The sequence below is a fragment of the Gordionus sp. m RMFG-2023 genome, chromosome 4 (genome assembly GCF_954871325.1).
Source record: "Gordionus sp. m RMFG-2023 chromosome 4, tfGorSpeb1-WG-v2, whole genome shotgun sequence".
NCBI lineage: Eukaryota > Metazoa > Nematomorpha > Gordioida > Chordodea > Parachordodidae > Gordionus > Gordionus sp. m RMFG-2023.
The window spans coordinates 895,441-913,036 of NC_088778.1; the positions used below are offsets into that span (position 1 = coordinate 895,441).

The following is a 17,596-nucleotide window of genomic DNA, read 5'->3' on the forward strand; positions in this document are numbered from 1 at the left end:
GTGTATAAAATGTATATCCTAAAACCTAAATCCAAATTATTTATAGTTTTAATACATTTCATAAGTTCAAATTATATATATTTATATATATATAAGTAAAAACTGTCAATTAAAATATTTGTACCAAAAATTGCATTAGTCTAACATATCATAATATTAAAAAAAAAATTTTTTTTACAGGATATAAAAAAAAATTTATGTGAGACGAACTTAATTTTTACTACTATAAAATTCTAACACTCCAGCCAAAAAATAAATAATTTTATAAAATTAAGGCCTTTTATTGCACTTCTTTTTAAAAATGCCGTTTAAATGATGAAGGCTATCAATATAGATAACAATTATTATATATGTCTGTGTTTGGATAAGGAATCCATGGAGATAAGAAATCATCTCTCTATATTAAAATCATTTAGGAAGATTTTTTAAAAAAATTTTTTTTAAATTTCAATTACACCGGAAATGGAATTTTAGGCTGTTACAGAAATTTCGAATAATCTTGCCATAGAAACTGCTTCTAATTTATTTAAAAAAAAATACTCAAAGGTTTATAGCTAAAACTGTTTGACATTCATACTGTAGATCCGATTAAAGAGTGGCGCAAAGCGGGACTAAAAATTACGAATTTATTTTTATAAATTACTAACTTACTCTCAATAAGTTGGTTTTTTTTTCTCGAGAAATTATATATTTTAATTTATATTTAGATGGCGATACTGTAATGATTACCCCGGGGTTATCATAACTTAACACTTTAAGTGAAATATATAGATTAATTTTAAAGCTTATACATCAATCTCATTCATTAATTATAATATAGGGCTAACTTGTAGGGTGATTAGTGTTCGCTACTCTGCTAAACCGAGTCGGCTCAAACAGCTGACCCAACGACTTCGACCTAAGGTCTGGGTGGTTTTTTGCTAGTCCACGCAAAGTTCGGATTGTGTATTTCGACAGATTTAAAGTTGGGGTAGTTTTATTTCGACTCCGACTATTACTTCAACCCAAAGTTGCGGTTTTTTCGACCCGACCCAAAATATGGGTGGTTTATTAAAGACGACCTTAAGTTTGGGTGGCTTTTTATACTCACCTGACACAAATATCTAAGTCAATTTTGTTGAAACAAAAGTCGATTAATGCGATTCCAGTAAATATACAAAATATAATAACTAGATATTAATATCATGGTTTGGGAAAATTAATTAAAGCTTCTTTTAATTTTAAGACTGAGTCACTATAAAATCTTATTAATGGGCAGGGCATATTTTGAGAAAATTAAAATTTCTAAGAAGATGTACCATAGAAAAGTGACAATTGCCATAATCGTTATATTAAAACTTTTTCGAATTTTTTTTGCCGTAAATGGGTAAAAATATACATTGTAACCAGGTCTAAATTCAATGAAGATGTAATAAAGCAAAATGACAATTGTCATAATCGTTATTTTTAAACTCTTTTGAATTTTAGAAGCAAATGGGTAAAAATACAAGCTGTAAACATGTTAAATTAAAATTTCAGTGTAGATATACCATAGAAAAGTGACAATTGCCATAATCGTTATATTAAAACTTTTTCGAATTTTTTTTGGCCTAAATAGGTAAAAATGTACATTGTAACCAGGTCAAAAATTTCAATGAAGATGTAATAAAGCAAAATGACAATTGTCATAATCGTTACTTTTAAACTCTTTTGAATTTTAGAAGCAAATGGGTAAAAATACAAGCTGTAAACATGTTAAATTAAAATTTCAGTGTAGATATACCATAGAAAAGTGACAATTGCCATAATCGTTATATTAAAACTTTTTCGAATTTTTTTTGGCCTAAATAGGTAAAAATGTACATTGTAACCAGGTCAAAAATTTCAATGAAGATGTAATAAAGCAAAATGACAATTGTCATAATCGTTACTTTTAAACTCTTTTGAACATTTTAGAAGCAAATGGGTAAAAATACAAGTTGTAAACATGTTAAATTAAAATTTCACTGAAGATGTACCAGAGATCTGCCGACAGAACCTGACCCTAAGCCCCAGATACATAGGCTTTTTAATTTTTTATATATATACCCAGGCTGGACCTAAAAATATTTTTATTAAAATACCAGGGCAAGGCCATAAATTTTAAAACCAAATATTTTAAAGCGTCATTATTAGCTATTAAAAAAATTAATATAAATATTATTTTTTTAAAAAAATCTGGGCTAAATTAAAATATCGGTTTAAGATGTAGCATAGAAAAGTGACAATTGTCATAATCGTTATTTCTGAATTTTTTCAAAGCAAATAGAAATTTCAGTGAAGATGTACCATAGTGACAATTGTCATAATGATTATTTTTGAACTTTTTTTGAATTTTTCTTTGGAGCAAATGGGGAAAAATATAAATTGCAAACACGTTTAATCAATATTAGAATGAACAAAAATGAAAATCCGGTTAAAATTCATATGAGATGGGAGATTTAAAAAAAGTATTAAATAAATTTTATGGGGATTAAACCGCCCTAAAATTCCACTTCCATCCACTAAAAAAAACGAAAATTCAAAAAAAAAATATATATATCACAAAATATATAGGATGTGGAACCGCCATTTTCTGAGATAGCATCTTTAAGACAGACAGCGCATTTTCCCTCCTGTAAAATAAAGACGGGACGGATGTTTTACTTTCGAATTGCGGAACGTGGAGCGATCTTAGGAGTAAGGCTAATAATTTTTTTAATTAATTGGAAAGAATAAGAGAATACAAAAATAAAAATGATAGAAAGAAAGAAAATAAGTTATATGGTTAGAAAATATTAGTTATTCTTCGCTGTTGTTTTTTTTTCTTCTGTCATTACAAACTTGTTTCTTAATTTCTAAATAGTAGTCTTAACAACGTTCTAGAAGAAATAAATAAATACTAGAATATACTTCGTATCAATGTTATTCAGAAGGTCATTCAGCATAAGATTAATTTATCTTATATATAGTTTGAGGATTTATATAGTAAATTATTTAATTATAAAACGTCTGGCTACCAATTTTATCTCGCTGGAAAGTTTTTTTTTAATTGTAAGTTTAATTAAGACAGTTAAATCAAATTTAGAATTAAGGTATGATAGAATTGACATATGAAAAATTCTTCTTTTTTTTCCTAGTGCGAAAATAAATATTTTCACTATCCTCTTAAGTATTATATTTTGGGATACAAACACCAACTATACAATGTTCCCAAATATTTATATGTAATAATAATAATAATGATGATATTATTTAACTAAATCCTGTAAAATTAAGCCTTATTTAAGGGGCTGTTTGCAAATATAAACAGGTTAAGATTAACCTACCCCCTTCCTATCCCTATTATCAATGAAAGTCATTATCAATGAAATTACAATATTGCATGACAAATATCCCCCGCAAAAAGAAATTAAAATGAGAGATTAATGATTGTAGGCGGTAATGATAATAAGATTAGTTGATTATAGTAAATATATTTATAAATATAATACATATATATTAATAGATTAAATTTAATTAAAAAAATCGATAATAACCAAAATTAGGGGATTATTCTAATACTAATTTGGGAATAAAAACACGATCACCCCAATCGAGATCAGAAACAAAAAATTATACAGAGCAAATAAGCATCTTCTAAGCGTAGGAATTATCAACAAAAGGTTAAGGGGAGGAAACGCAACCGAAATCCAATCGAATATTTTGAAAGATATCATCGGCACGGATGGGGAACTTAACGCGAGACTAGCAAAATATCTTTGCGTTATCATCTCGTTCGGGATCCCTGGAAACTTGATAATGATCTTTTTGGTGATGGCTTCGAAACTCAATTGTCAAGTTCAAAAAAAGTCCAAGTTTTATTTTGTGACACTAGCACTGGCCAACATATTAATATTAGTAGTAGTTTTGATTCCTTGGGTCGTTTACGAATATACGATGTTGAAAATACAGTACTCGCTAATTTCTAGTGTATGGTTCGGGAAGTTTGTATGGTTCTTTGAAGACAGCCTCATCTGTTTCATCAATTATCTCTTGGCGTTAATGTCGATAGATCGCATGTTCGCCATTAGATATCCCTTCCTGTATTCTAACTTGTTCAAATTTCGGAATGTTAAAAAATATGTGTTCGTGATCATTGTCCTTAGCATAATAATAGCATTGCCATTCATATATTATTATCAGGTAAAAGAGATGAGTTGGTTTTACCAATCTGGGATCAATTCAATTTTTTTTAAAATATTGGGTAACAAAGTGATAATTAATGAGACAAATGTCAACTTAACAGATGATGTCTCATTATATATACATTCACTCCCTGTTCACCATCATTTAAGCGTAGACCCAGTTTATAGATACGTGTTTAACGAGAAAATGAAAGATTTTTCTTTGATATATGATAAATTTGAGGCCATAGTCTTAAATTTGATACCTTGTGCCATCATATTAGCCAGTAACACGACTACAGCTATCCTTTTTTACAAATTGTCCTTGAACAATCTTGCGAAATTAAAAATACCTACACTCAGTTACCCCCAATCAATGGATCAAGAAAAATCCAATATTACGTGCCTAAAAATTGAAGCTAGATACAAAGAGATGACTGGGGATAGTGTAAACCCCGGGGTAACTTTTCCTCTCAAAAAATTTTAAAACTAAAAATATTTTTAATTATTTGAAATTTAAATTAAATTTATTTTAATAAGATGATGCTCATAAAAAGTTTTAAGTTGCAAATTGAAGTAACATGTCAAAAGTGGCTTTAATTTTTAATAATAATAAACTCGCTAAAATTTTTTAAATATATTGTAAACTTACATGCATTCTTTATTTCAGTATTTCCTTTATATATATAATAAACTTATAATTATAAAATTTATTTTGTTAGCTTTTAAAATTAATAAAAACTGTATATCACTGAGACATCACCCTTTTTAATCTTCAGCACAGTTTTAGTAACTATTACAACTGGTGCTTTGGAAGGTAGCTATTCTATATGAATAGACACTTTTATATTTGGATAATCTTTAAAGAATTATTAAATCATGGGTATAAGGCACTCATTTTTAAAATTCATTCAAAACTTTATCCATATCCTCTTTAGAGCGTTAAAATATATTTAATTCTTTCGATTTTCTTCTTTAGTGTTGTTTGGTAAATTCGAAATCTCATTTACTAATAGCTGCATCAATTCCTTTAAACCCTCTAAGATATATTGCCGAGTTCAATCAAGTTTTAAAAAATTTTTGAAGATACAGGTTAGAGAGTTAAAAAAAAATATTTTCAAAAATATCAGATACTTTTGATATTTTATTAAACATAATTTTTTTTAAAAAAAAAAAAATATTATTCTAGGTGTCAAAATTTATTAGATTGCCTCGTCTTAATCAGTAATCTCTAATATAAATCATCTAAACATTTATGATAAATATAATATAACAAAAGAAAAACTTAACATAAAATTGTGTCAAAATATCTATCTAATGTGTCTGAAAAAGGTTACAGATACAACATGCTAGTATCTGTTGTATCGATTATTTTTTCAAGATTATCTCTACTATTTATCTAATAAAATAATAAGATTAATAATGCCAATTTGAATTTTCGTCTGTTTAAAAAAAACTCTTCTTGGATTGTATAAAAAATAAACTTAGGACATGATGCAAAAAATTTATCACAAAATAAATTATAACAAAAAATTTAAATATTAAATGTATCTATTAGAAGCATATAAAAAACCGCTGAAAATGTATCGAGATGCCGATATTTTTAATAGATAAATATATCGATAAAAAAAATTCACGAGTTATCTTTTAGTATTATCTTCCTATTATGACAATTATTTTTTTACATTTATAGTGGATTCAATACCACCCCCACCTCCCTCTGTTGCGGCATTCAAATAATAGAAAGTTATATATATATCAATTAAGCGAATTAAGCAGTCAATTATGAATGATAGAGATTAATATTAATAATTGTATCGATTTTTTTAATGTAAGACGGATTATATTAAATATAACCTCGATATTTAAGCTTCCTATTTTAATTGTCTCCGTAGGCAGCGAAAACGAGGGGTTAGGAAAGTCTGCGGAATACCGCGGGAACATATAAATCAAACTTCCGTTTTAAATTCATAATAAAACCCCGCTCCTTCGAAACTTAAGAATCGGACGCGATTTTTTTAAAATTCCCATTTAACGTTCGGAACAGATGTTCCTTCACATCTCGAACCAGGAGGTACTTCCGTTATTGACAACTCGCGGCTTGATGGGCTTAATAACTTTATATTGTAATAATCGATTAAATTATATAAAGAACAGCATTCTTTAAACAGGGACTTCTGGCGTATTGATGCTTCTCGCTCTTATTGACACCGAGGCAAATAAATTCGCTAAATATTCGCTAACACTACCTTACCAATAATCGCCATGACTTTAACTTAGGTTTGGCTCCGACGCTTTAGCCCGTTTTTTAGAGTTGGGGCACCGGATCTCTGTATAGGACCGAGGATCCTAATGAGGGTTACTACCCGCGTCAGAGGCTACAATCTTTTAACGCAGGATATAAATGGAAGATTATTGTCAATATCCACCTATGGTAGATTTGCTAGTTACAAAATGTAACATATTCGCTTATGATCATCTTTGCCTTATTTAAAATTATTTTTAAAAAGGGATAAAGGAAGGAAGGAATACTTATTATCTAATTATATGATATTTGAATCTGGCAGACAGACCAATTTATCTAATGTAATTATTATTAGTTAAACCTACTTCCTGTGATTAAAAATAGGAAACCAATAAGGCGTGTCAACCAGATGATTTCTTATTCCGCCACTCTCGGTACCGGTGTCACCCTTTTTGTCGGTACGCGATTTATAACTCAGAAACATCTTATCAAAAGTTACAAAGTAAAAAAAAGAAGAAAACTTTCATTTTTTAAAACTAACTGACATTTAAATAAATGTCCATCATCTGTCACCTACCCTCTCGACTCTTCTCATAATAAATTAATAAAGTAAGAGCCGTGCCTTTAATTATTAATGGAATAAAAATAGTAGCGACATAACTTGTTAGGAAATTTATTAGCGTTATCGCTAATGAAGTGAAGTAGCTATACCACGCGTTGGTTTTAAATCATTTTTAATCCGCCTGCTCACCCATTTACACTTTTTTTTCATAATAAAATTAGCTCACCACCCTCCCAATGTTGAGCATATTTTTTAAAAATCCGCCCAATGCAGACCTCTAAGCTATACATTCCTTTAGGCTATTCATTAATTTTTGGATTTCTTGGGTTTATACGTACCACTAGTGTTCAAAAAACGACTTAGAAGAGAAGAGAAGAGGAAGGAAGATGGAAGGAGATTTTGCGATAACTCGACAATTCTGGTTAAACATTTATTTGTCTTTCTGAGGAACGCTCTTTTGAGGTATCGAGAAAATCAATTTTGATCAGCAATGCTAAAAATTTTATATATAAGTTAGGATATCTGAAGCTATGAAATCCTTTTTTGTTATTCAAAGATGATTTGTTAATTTTATAAAATAATTTTTCAGTTGATTTGATTTATTTTTGACTAATTTTAATAATAAATGACTCACTAAATTTTTTTTTATATTGATGGAAATTTTAAAATAATTGTCGTTTTAGATAGATTAATGTTTTATTAATAAATAATGAAAGAGATATCGCCATTTATTGGAGTCCGTATTCATGCCGCTAACACTGTCTCGTTATTATTATTTTGTAAAAAATATCCTAAGAGAATTAAAATCATATGTTAGGCCCTCATTGTTCTGGTTCAGCCTCAGTTAAACTTTGAATTATATCAATTAATCACTTGGGTTAATGTTAATACCTTTCAATTTCCCTTTGAATATCTACAAACCTTATAATTTAATTATATGATTTTAAAAAAAAAATTAAAAAACGCGGCCAATGCGAAATCTTGTCCATGGCTTCGAAATGAAATAAAAATAAACGTAGAAAGAAAGAAGAAAGGAAAGAATTTCTAAAAATTTTGCTTTGCCATTCTCAAGAGCCTGGTTTTTGAGTTGTCGAAAGGTACTAGCGTCGACTTACACGGGTTTACAGTCACCGCTAAAATTCTCGCGTAGGCGGTAAGAGGGTAACAGATCATGGTCTCGATAAAGATGTTACTTTCTTAAATTAACTCTAGTACAAGATAGTATTTTAGAAAAAATAATGAAGGAAATAAAGATTATAAAAGCCGTCCTAAAATTTTGAAAATTTTTTTCAATTATGAATGGCAAAGGTATATTTAGGAATGATTTCACATGTAGGAAATCTACTACATGCTGTTAATGTGTAATTGAATGCAATCAGAAGAATCTTAACAAAGATTCACAAAATTATGCTGAAGATGTGTTCATCTTTACAGTTAAAAATTGACACTAAATTTTAGGCGCCAGTGCTAAAACTTAATTATATTTTATTTGAGATTTAAATAATAGAACTAAATGTTTACCGTCGTTATTGAGATATTTATAAAATTCCTGGCATGACATATTTTATATTTTTTTTAACCATTAGCTCGGCCTCTAATGTTCGTTCATCAAATCGTTTGTCACGGCAATAGTCGCAGCGTAAATCGTAAGTTCATCGAAATGCTGTCCGGGGCGATTGTCATTGATTAACTGGGGTTGCTTGATAAGAGATTTATTATGTGCGTGAGAGTCCTGAATGGGTTTTGTTGTTACGTAACTATTTTTACTCTGCCCATGTGATTAACCTCTTGTATTCCAGGTGATTCAGTCAAATGTATGGCTTCAAATTTCATTACGCCTTTGATGTTAATTGGCTCTGTGGTGTCTTCCTCTAGACCTTGATTGTAAATGTCTTCTATAGTTATAGAGCTCCTGACCGCTTTCCTGACATCTTTGGAATTCGAAGCAACCCTCATTTTCTCAATAATGCGCTGAATGCCATTGAATTTGTATTCTATATGTGCTACGCTGATGACCCAAGCCGAGAACGTCTCCTCCTTGCCTTGAGTGGCAGCATAAAATAATAAGTTTGGCATTGTCATACTAACTCCCCACTGTTTATATATTCTTTAAAATCACATCTATATTTAGTAAGCAAGCAAGGAATTCTAAAATATCCAAAAGAAGCTAAGATGTAATTCAATCAATTTTTACTAATTAGATGCGCGAGAAAAGATTAATTAATTTGTATTCACTAAGCTACTTTTATAAATATATGACTTTTTAAATCTATTATAATATTTTATAAATCCTGTTTAGTAAGAGATTCATTTCTCTTCCAATATTTTATAGCACAGTTCAACAAAATAATATTTTAAATATTTTATAAAATGCGTTAAGATAATTTTTGTAATAGTATTTTAATATTACCTCACTTTCTACATTCTTTATATATCAAATTTTAAAAATAAATTAAGATGGTAATAAAAGTCAATAAAATCTGCTATTTGGTCTTTAATGCTTATAGACATCAATACTGCCTCAGAATATAGAATTGTCTTAGGGAAACATCAATTTGTGAAAGCCATGCATTATTAATTCAATTATATAAAATTATTAGGAATAAATTAATCTTTTTTTTTTATTAAGAATTAATCATAAAATCATAATCATTTTTCTTTTAAAACTTTTATATAAACTAATATCTAAGGCAATTATTGATCAAATGAGTTCAAACTTAACCCTAATAATTTATTACAATGACAAGGCCCTTAATATTACGAAAAATGGTATTGCACTTTATAGCATAGCATGTCAGAAATAGAGAACAGTAAGAATATGATAATCGTGACTGAGTTACTCTCTTGGGTTATTACGCGTACCTTCTTATCATAATTATAATATTTATTTGATTAATGCTTATTACTCAAATTTTATAATAATTACCTATATTATAAATAATTTTTTTATAAGGGTGTGGTATTTTATAAACTTTTTTTGCTTCATAATTGTATTTTTTTATTACATGATACAAAAATAAATTATAAAATTGATATAATATCGCTATGCGCCTGAAAAATAAGAATAATAGAGAAAGTGTTTTATGATAAATCAGTACGGTTGCTGTATAAAAAAAAATTGATTTTGTCAATTATTTTAAAAACGGCTAAAACATTTTCTACAGGTTTAAATGATTTTAAATTTATTATAAATATACTTGTTATATTATATTTAGAATTTTGTAAAATACGATACCCAATTAGTTATAACTTCAGTCAACATTTCAACTCCTCTGAGTATACTTTATATTTGATTTTATTTTTTAGATTGTATCATTATTCGATTTTGAAAAACTAATAGTAGCAATTTTGTTAATTTTATATTTTCATAATGGTGTTTGTTAGCGGAGATAATATCATTTTGATCAGGATTTAATTTTTATAATACGTTGTAATATAAATCGTTATAGTTGCTAGAACATAGGTCAGGAATTACATATCTAAAGTTATAGAATATTTTTAAAAGATAGTATTGGTATTTAAATTATAAATTACAGATTAATTATTTTTAAATTTGAAAAAATAAATTAAAAGTGGATTTTAAAGATGTGAATAAATGTTTTATAATTCACATTCACTTAAAAACGGTTTAATTTAAGTGAATAAAATTTTTATTTACCTATATTTATAAGTTTATTATTATAAAAATTAAGTTAATTTAGTGAAGCTTCATTGAAATAGGTGTATGGTTTAGTCATTTGGAAGATGCCATAAAAAAGCACTTTATCGATTTCATAAATTCTTTGTAAAAATACTATCTTGATGAAATTTACTCAAATAATCTGAGATTAATTACTACTACTTTAAAAGCCAAGGTAACGTCCTGAAGGAATGTCCTTAATTCCTTGGTCAAGGTCCTCCTGGTTTGGGACTTCACCTATGTTGACCTAAATGCACTATCTAACCATAACGTCCATGCCACCGCCCTCGCAGAATCTCGAAAAACTATAAAGTATACCCATCGTCTGTTCCATTCTCACCACCTTAGGTAGCAAAGCTCAACGTTTTTTTAAAGAATTTGGTAAACGGATTCGGAGAAAAAAACCGAATATCGAAAAAAAGATCCATTTTTGATAAAAGATACTTTTTAAATGGATCTAGATACAGATACATCGTCTAAAATAATATCTAGATACAGCTATTTTAATCAAAAATCTATCTAAATACAGATATCATATTTTAATATCTAGATGTATCTAGATCCTTTAACAACTCTGGTAAAATTTATAAAATACAAACAATCATTTATTATTTATTTTTGTTGAAAAAAATTTTTTTTAAAAAATAATTTCGAATAAATAAGCAGAGAAATAAATAGGAGCCCTTTATAAACATACATATTAATAAATTTTGCAGAATAATTTTATGATTTTATCCCAGTTTTAATTATAATAATATTTTTTTTTAAAGATAACGTTGTGTGCCAGGTTTTGAAATAATTCTGTATTCCTATTTAATAATTTATAGCATTTTATTTAATGTTTTAGCTAATAAGAATAAAACGAGCTTAAAATCTTCTTAGTTAACGGAATATTTTAATAATATATAATAATAAACCTCTTATATTTTTTCATAAATTTATTTGGTAATTGCTTGAAAAAAGGAATTATCATTTTCAAAAGTAATATATATTCATTTGTATGATAAGAAGAATTAGTCAATTCGTATGTAATGTTTCCCTATATCGTATAAATTTTATTAAAATACCAAACTTTTATAATGGTATATAATCCCAATAAATACATATTATATTCACATATTATATATTATTAATTTTACTCCATAACATATTCACTTATATTATATTTATATTTATATATATCAAAATAAGACTATTCTATAAAAAAATTTGAATTGTGACATTGGCAAAATTAAAAAAAAAATTTCGTCTCTCAGTCGCGTTGGGATTTATATAGTTATAAAATTTTTAAGGTGGTAAACACTTTTAAAAATTTAAACAATAAATTTGTTACATTTTTTCAGAAATTCGAAAAAAAACCTTAGCATTTTTTAAATTATAATGCACCCACTCCCCGCTATTCTCAGCACCCATTGAAGGTTCCTGATATAAACGATCAATAAAATTTACAATCACTTATTTTTATAATTGTTAAGAGACTAAATAAAGGATTAATTTACACATTTTATAAGCCAATAAATTTATAATATTCTTTCTAAATTTCTTTTATATAATTTACCAACGAACCAAGGGGAAATTTAAAAATAAATATAAATGTTCGAAATATACATTATGTGTTATGCAATAAAAAAAAAAATTGTTACATAGAATTTTTATTCTATTTCAACCACATTGTAATTTCCGAAAATTAATAACCTCGTAATTCGTGAGCATTGAATACGTAACGTAGATTTTGATGAAACTTATAGGGACTCCAGATAATGAATTTTGTTTGTAATTCTTTTGTATATGTACATTTATATATTTATCCAATTTAACTTCTAATAATATGCAATTTGATTAAGATAATATAATATTACATGTCGAAAAGTTATAATATAATATACAAATAACCTCCTTTTAAAATATATAACGTGACCTTTTAAAATATATCTTAACCTATACAATAATAAATATTCAGATGTAACACATTTGTAACATATATGATGCTTCATTTATTTTTATCCAATCAAAAACAATTTATAAGAAAATTATTATTTATAATTTATAAATTTAAAATATGGAATGGAAAATCATAGTCAATGCCACTTTGTGGCAATCTTTAGAAACTCTGTGAATATTTCCCTAAAATAAATCCTTAGCAAAGGGGGTAAAGGATAATTATTATAAGATACAGCTTGGAAACCTTTGCATAAATTAGGGAGTTGATCTCACATTATTCAGAGCAAAATTATGAAAGCTAAAAATTTTAACACTGATTTTTTTCTATTATTTCATTAAATATATTTATTTTTATTTAGTGTTGTAACCGATATCCTTAACAAAACAACCAACAAAACCTTTTGAGAATTATATTTAATAAATATTGTGATTATTCCTTAAAAGTTTTGGTTCGGTTATAAATTGTCACACTACAATAGATCAGCTGGCAATTTTGATATTTAAAAAAATAGTTTAAAGAATAAACAAGCCGATATCGGACCAGTCGTCGTTAAATGGCAAAAATAAAATTTCTATTTTTATTCAACAAATCTAATTTAAACAAATGAAATAAATTTTAAAAAAATATATAGTAAAAATTGAAAAATCTCCTTAAATAAATCAGTAACATTGTAGAATTCTATAATAGTAATTCTACAGTGGCCAGTGATTTCAGAATCCTGCATCCTGAGCTGTTGGACCTCTTCAGCGATTTTTAGAGGTATCTAGAGATACAAGATCTTTTTGTATCTTGTACTCGGTTATCTTTTTGACATTTTTAATAAGATACTAGTAGTATCTGTATCCAAGATTCATTTTCTTTTCATAAATAATCTGTATCTGTATCTATATTCCTTATCTTTAGGTCAAGATTTAAATCCTTAGAAAACATTTTTTAGTAAATACTTTCCAAAGCAAATGACAAAAAAGAAATAAAGAAAAAAAAAATTATTGTAAAAATGATTAATTAACCTTTGTGTCAAACAAAGGACATTTATTTAATACAATATAAATTTTAAAATTTTTTTAAATATAAATTTATGACATTTATTTCAAGAATATAATTATATTCGTTAAAAATTCTGTCTGGGTCGAATTTTTTATATAAAATGCTGCAAATTATTTCTCGATTTCTACTGGTTTTTATATTTATTATATATTAAATAAAATGATTATATTTTTTTCTCAATATTATACAATAATGACACTCAGGTAATCATCGTTGTCACTTTAGCCTGTTCTTCCATAATTCGATGCCGGGAAACAAAAGGTATGCTTACATAATTTTTCTATTATTAAAAATGTTTGTCTATGCTTGATATTTGCGATTTATTTTATGAACATGAATCATTTCATATTTTCCATAAACCCCGCAATCAAAACCGTTATAACGGATATTCCTTAACAATTATTTCATATACCCTAAACCCGGCAGGCAACCGTTAAAAATTTCTGTCGCCAGATTTAGCTGATTCGTATGGGTACTCATGATTTTTGCTAAAAGTGGTGAAGGGGGTAGGGGGGGGGATAAGAGGGCTGCATGTAAGAATGAATTTTTTTATTAACTTTTATTAGAGATCTTTAGGTCTATACTTATTGATTGAATTTGGAATTATAGTCTTTACCTAATTTTTTTTTGTCAAATTCTTCCTTACAATCATATATTGTACACATTTTATTTGGGCAAGGAGGGAGGGTGGGATGGGTGTGTAGGAGGAAATTTTTTTTTTATTAGTTTAAAATGATATTTATGAGGAGAATAGGCAAATTCGCGTTGGGGATAGAGTCGCTAGATTCTTTCGAATTTAGTTAATTAACGGCTGTCAGCTATCAAAGTGACATATAGAAGTGTTCTCCTGATGTATATAAGTTGATAGAAAGGTATCTTTGTCTTTGAAAATAATTTAATGTTAGAGGGTTGGTCGGCGAAAATTTTGTTAAAATCATCATAGCTCCCAAAAATAATGAATATTGACATTTCTTGTAAAAATGCCAATCAATTCCTTAAAACCTTTACCTATAAATATGTACTATTATTATATTTTTTTTTTCTCCAAAAAAAGGTTTAGCGTTTTTTATTTTAACCTATTTGCCCCCTACCTCTTTGTTTCGCGGATCATCGTTGGGGCAAGTTGAATCAAGTGGTTTTATTCTGTTTTCTATAAGACCCAATAAAATGTCGATCTTCACATAATAAACTATAATGCTCTATATTTCGTATAATATATAAGACCCATTACGCCCAAACTTTACATACACTCTGCACTGAACCTAATAGAATACAAATCTAATTTGGATCTTATCATCAAGGAAAAAATAAATAACCTGATAAACTATAGGGTTTATATATGAAAATTTATTCAATCCATTATTATACAATAGATTTATATGAAGATGTTTTTTTTGCTTTCTAGATATTATATAGATGGTTGTGGTTGGCTTATTAATTAGTCCAAGATAAAGTATATTACAACGTCAAAATAACATGCCATAACAGAATTTAAATAGCTAAATAATAATGCTAGTTATTTTCTGCTCCAAATATGGAATATTATAGAACTCTATTTTAGATTTCTAATCTTTATATGAAATTCCGATTAACCTGCAAACCTTACCTTCCGCCGACTATCAATCACCTGGTTCTCTACTGAGCGAATATTTTGTTTATTTATTTATTATTATATTTATGATGGAACCGCACATTAAAGAGTATCAAACCAGCATGTTAATTGTTAGGTTATTTTCCATTTAAGTATAATAAAATATTTCATTTTCCAAATACTTTATAAAGGGGGTCAAAAAATTTCTTAGAAATTTTATAATACCTATATTTTGCCTCTCTAGTGTTTGACCAATGTTTGATATTGTTCCCTAATTTTATAATGAGAATTTATTTTAACATTATTTAAAAGACGACGCATACATTATTAGTTAAAGGCTATTTATTCTATTGGTAGTTTCTATTCCCTCCATATTTTCTATCAATCGATAAATATCCAATAGAATTTTTTCAGTTAGAACAATGTAATCTTTATTTTAGGGAAATTTTTTTTTTATTTTCAGTAATTCTATAGAAAAATATGAGTATTAAAATTTTAAATTTCCATAATTTTGTTCTGAATGATTAGAAAGAATTCCCTCCAAGGCTGCCTTCTGTTGATCATGCTTTACCTGCTAAGGAATCATTTTAGGAAATATTTAGAATTCTTAAGATTTGCCACAAGGTGCATTGCTATGATTTTCCATTCCATATTTAAAAAAATTTATTAAATTATACAACTAATAATTTCTTATAAAATGTTTTTCGATTTTGGATTAAAAAATTATAAATGAAGCAGCAGAGTATGTTTCAAATGGACGCAGGACCACTTTACCCCGTTCAACTAGACCCTATCTAATTCATCAAAATCTGCGATACGTTTTTGATGCTCCTGAAACTTGAAGGCGCATTGATTGTCGGAATTACAATGTGGCTGCAATGGAATAAAAATTTAATACACACATATATATATCAAACATTCAATTTATTTCAAATTTTCTTTATGTGCTTCCGTTGAAAAATTATATAAAATAAATTTATTGGCTTGTAAAATGTATCTATATAAGATATTAAAATTGATCATTTATTTAGTTACTTAACAATCATAAGTATAGTGATTGTAAGATCGTTTATATCAGGAACCGCGTTTGCTGTACTGAACACCCGTTGAATGCGTGTCCAGGATAGCGGGAATATCTGAGTAATGATAAAGTTTTTCTCTGTAAAATTTTTTTTTTTTGATTTTCAGAGATATCTTCAACCACAAAAAAAAATATCTAATAAATGTTTAACTAATTAATTTGCCAAAAAAATTATTATAACTATGTAAAATCCCAACCTGACTGATACGATAACATTATAGAAGTATATTAATTTCTGAGCGAGTATTTTTCTTCACCAAATCAGGGTCAGGGTCACAAATACTATCTAGAACTGTAGATCATTGTATTAAAGAGTATTTGAATTACGAATAATTCTTGTGGAAATTAATCACGAATTTTAGTAGATTGACGTTTAATTATATTTATAATAGACACACGCCCAAACAAACTCTAAAAACCGAATTTATGTTCTATACCAAATAAGCAGAATTATTTGAAAATTTGATGGATCCCGGCTGTAGTTTTGATGCTCTTTTAATTTAATAGTGACAGACAGCATTAAAAAAAAGCTGTCAAATAGATCGGCCCCTTTAGAAAATTTATGTGATACATGGTTTTATGTTAGTAATGCACAAAATGGTGCCATTTGAACCCATTTTTATTCTAAAAATAAAACTACCAACTCGGTATTTTATACGGAAGGAAGATAGGAATACTCAGTGCTGAAGATTTTGCTCATAGATGGCACTCCTATTCCCTGCATATACCATATGAAACCATTTTATATTATAAACACATTGAGTACCTTGTGTTATGGACACTAATCAATGAATAGGCAATCTAGTAGTATTTGAACTTCATTGCTAAGGATTCAGCCATCACTCCTTTACGTCAAAATTGGCTCCAAATTTTTTTTATCTCGCATAATTTTTTTTTTAATTTATCATTAGATTCCACAACTAAAAGTACCAAAAAAAAAGTATTAGGAACATATATGAAATGTCTAATTTTTAGTAAACTTTCAATTTTTCATTAAATATTCTAAGTTTTATTTCTTTTATAATTTTTTAGAAAAAAAAATCTTCTAACAGTTTTGTGCAGAATTAACTCAGAAAATTTCCATATTTTTTCTTAAATTTACAAAAAAAATTGATAAAAGATTATATACATATATAAATAAATAATGTTATATTATAACAAATTTTTTTGAGAGTCAAATAATTTTATTTTCGAAATCAGGTCAGAAAGAAAGACAGAAAAAAAGAAAGAAAGAAAGAAAGAAAGAAAGAAAGAAAGAAAGAAAGAAAGAAAGAAAGAAAGAAAGA

At 27.3% G+C, this 17,596-nt stretch overlaps 1 long non-coding RNA gene across 1 annotated transcript; it reads left to right on the forward strand.

Annotated features, from left to right (window-relative positions):
* The first annotated feature begins 13,679 nt into the window (after nucleotides 1–13,679).
* LOC135928478 (uncharacterized) lies at nucleotides 13,680–16,199 on the forward strand. Its single transcript, XR_010572347.1, has 3 exons — nucleotides 13,680–13,768; nucleotides 13,842–13,899; nucleotides 15,965–16,199. It is a non-coding gene; the product is annotated as an uncharacterized LOC135928478 (long non-coding RNA).
* The last annotated feature ends 1,397 nt before the right edge of the window (nucleotides 16,200–17,596 follow it).